Source organism: Coffea eugenioides, chromosome 1, assembly GCF_003713205.1.
Source record: "Coffea eugenioides isolate CCC68of chromosome 1, Ceug_1.0, whole genome shotgun sequence".
NCBI classification, from domain to species: Eukaryota; Viridiplantae; Streptophyta; class Magnoliopsida; order Gentianales; family Rubiaceae; genus Coffea; species Coffea eugenioides.
Window position 1 is genome coordinate 29,797,647 of NC_040035.1, and position 3,582 is coordinate 29,801,228.

Sequence of the window (3,582 nt, forward strand, 5' to 3'; positions counted from 1 at the left end):
CTTTCTTCTCTTCTCATTCTTCCACACTTTGAGAAGTACTTCCTTTTAATGGATTTTCTTTATCTTGAATGGTCAACTTCTCAAGATCATACTGCAAATTTACATTATCATCTTTACAAACATTCTTTGTGACAACATCATTAGATTCATCGAATGTAACATGGATAGTTTCTTCAATCACAAGAGTTCTCCTATTGCAAATTTTATAAATGCTTTTATCACTAGAATTATCTAAAAGAAATACTTTCATCTGTTTTCTTATCAAATTTGCCAAGATATTCATTGATGTTTAAAATAGAACATTTGCAATCAAATACTTTAAAATAATCAACAATTGACTTTTACCAAATAAAGTTCATAAGAAGTTTTGTTCAAATGGCTACACAAAGATGGCCTCACTACAAGAAATTTGGTCTTTTGTGACAACATTCTCTGTGACAGCAGAGAAACTTGTCACAATTGAAAACTTTAGTGACGAGTTTTAATGTCGTCATAGTTGATTGTGGGTTCACCCGTCAACAGTGACAACATGGGATAAGTCGTCACAATATGGATGGCGCGCAACTAGCTAGTGTGGCGGGAGATCACCATTGTGATGATTGAAAAATAGGTTGTCATTGAAATTGGTCCTACAGTGATAACTTAAAATATCGTCACAATATGGTTGTCAGTTCTAAATTAGTGACAACAACTAGTCGTCACTGTCCAAAGTGTTTATTTCCAATTCACTTTCACTAATTCTACTATATCACCCTAATTTTTTCAATATGGCCCATATGTTGTAAATAAATTTTATTAATTCTATTATGACACCCTAACTTTTATATTTTAACCCCACATACAACTTTAATTTTTTTAATATGGCCTATATGTTGTAAATAAATTTTATTAATTCTACTATATGACACCCTAACTATTACATTTTAGCCCCATATGCCACCCTAATTTTTTCTATATGGCCCATATGCTGTAAATAAATTTAATTAATTATGTTATGGCAACCAAACTTTTATATTTTAGCCCCGTATGTGGTAAACTAATCTCATTTAACTCTACCATGACACCTTATCTTTTGCAATTTAGCCTCGTATGTGATAAACCGATTTTATTAATTCTATTATGTCACCCTACGCTTTACACTTTATTTTGTGTTTATCATTGGCAAAATAAGGAAGGTATTGTAAAAAAATTTTATACCTTTTTTTTAATTATTCCAAATTTAGCTAATACCTTGTTATAAAGTTAAAAAATATCATGAATTCATTATTTAGTTCTCTTGACAACATATGGAAAATTACTGATTAACATAGTATGAAAATAATGGCAAAGAATAATAAAATTTAATATGAAATTAAGTAAAAATCTTAACAATTGCATGACTGGAGTTTGTTATGTATTACAATTTACAATAATCAAATTGTTTATGGTGTATGAATCAGTACTTGTATCAAATAGATTTAGTGTTTCATGCATGTATTAGTAAACCATTTTGGTTATTTGATCAACTAAACAGATTGTTTGGTCTTGTCAGACCACAATTCTTGCATAATTGATACCAAAAATATTTGCATTAAAAGGTCTTTTTTTGAATCATAAACATATTTTTAATAAGTCTTTTAGTTTTTGAACATTATTTTTTGTAGAGATCCTAAAAAACCTATGTTAGTAAAAAAAGAAAAAATCAAAAAATACTAAATTTTCATATTGTAAAGTTTTAATATAACTTGTGAAATAAAAAAGCTCAAAATAATAAACAATGTTAATTACACAAAGATTGGGAAAAGAAAAAGAGATAGAAGGCGTTACTTTTATTAAAAAAGCGTTCAACAATTTAGAGAGAAGACGTATTTTTTAGTGTGCAATAGTGGAAGCGGGAAGCTGAAAATTGAAAGAGTAGAGGCGGGGTTCTAAAAGAAGCAGAAACGACGTCGTTTGAAGTTGATTTGGAAGAAAAACACTCAACACTTAGCCAAATTTCAGACAAAACTCATTTCCCTCTTTCTTTGCCTTCGGACACCATCTTCTTCTCCTTCTCTCCACTGGGATCCAGCCGCGCGACCTGTTTTGGAGTTCTCGACTGCTTCAGTTTCGATCAGCATTCACTATCTCACCCGAAAAGCAACAATGGAAGCCTCAGTCCGGATACTATTCAATTCCTCCGCTCGCCATCTTTCCAACTCCCTTTTCCCTCTCCAAAAGCAGCTTCCTTTAAAGCCCTTTTCCACACTGCTTCCTTCTCCTCCTCCTTACTATTGTCATCATCATCATCGCCCAATTCCAACTCCTGCAGTTTCATTTATTAACCCCCAAAATCGCCACTCCATTATTTTCTCAAACGCCCACATTCCCCACTACCCCTCAACAACCTCATTTGGCTTTTCCCATTCCCTAAATTCTTCACTGTTTCTCCTCAACTCATTCTTCTCCACCTCAACCTTCTTCCGCATTTTCTCTGACCAAAAAGATAAATCTTTCCACTGGAATTACGCTCCTGATGGAATTCACCCTAGAGAAAATGCGGTCATCGGGGATAAAGGGCCAATCTTTGCTGCAGTTTTGTTGGGATGGCTTGGGTCAAAGCCGAAGCATCTGAGGAGGTATGGTGCCATTCTTGACAATTTGCAAAGTAGGCCAAATTTATTGGAGAAAATCAAGGGAATTATTGTTGATTCAGGAGGTGACGCTAGTATAGATCCCAAGGTCTAGGCTGCTGGATTTACTGCAGCCCTGCTAAAGAAATATAGTTCATCATCTTATCCATTAGTTGAAGCTGTAGGAAGAAATCAATTGAAAAATGGAGTTGATACCTCAAACTTGCGAGAAAAGGAGCCCCTGTTCATTGAAACCTTACTTTTGTCGGCATTTGAGAAGCTCTTCTCTTATCTCCTAAACTTGAACGGCGTCAAACAGCGGTTGACAAAGATAATCTCTGTCCTTTCAAAAAACCGGCCTTCTTGCCCACAGCTTTATCTGTATAGTACAGCTGATAAGGTCATTCCATTCTCCTCAGTTGAGTCATTTGTTGAAGAACAGAAGAGAAGTGGGAAAAATGTGTGGGCATTCAACTTTGGTGCATCACCTCATGTTGACCATTATCAGACTTTTCCCAGTGTATATACATCAAAGCTTGAGAGGTTTTTGAACGAGTGTCTGGTCACAGTGAAGAAGTTATAAAAGTTTCACAATTTTAGATGATTTAGGTTGAAATGATGCACAAGTAATTGTTTGCCCTGTGCAGCTGAATTCAATTTCAAGCAATGGAGATTCCTAACAAGAGGTAATTTTGGCCTAATGTTACTCAAAAACTGCAAACTCTTGTTTCTGAATATTTCCATTGAAATATGGTATTTCATTTTTGTCCAATGGTAGCTGTTGGTACTCTTGGTTCTGTAATTTAGCAATGAGGCACGTATCATTCTCAATAAACTTTCCCATCACCTTTGTTCAAAAAAAAAAAAAAAGAGCTACCCAAACTGATAGGGCAGCTTTAGTAGAGTAGCAGATAGCAAATATCCCTAAATTGAGCCAGTACCATGAATTTTGAGGAAAAGCCATAATTTGAAGACTGAATCAGAAGGAAAA

At 34.4% G+C, this 3,582-nt stretch overlaps 1 pseudogene; it reads left to right on the forward strand.

Annotated features, from left to right (window-relative positions):
- Positions 1 to 2,124: 2,124 nt before the first annotated feature.
- LOC113770066 lies at positions 2,125 to 3,174 on the forward strand (annotated as a pseudogene).
- Positions 3,175 to 3,582: the final 408 nt, after the last annotated feature.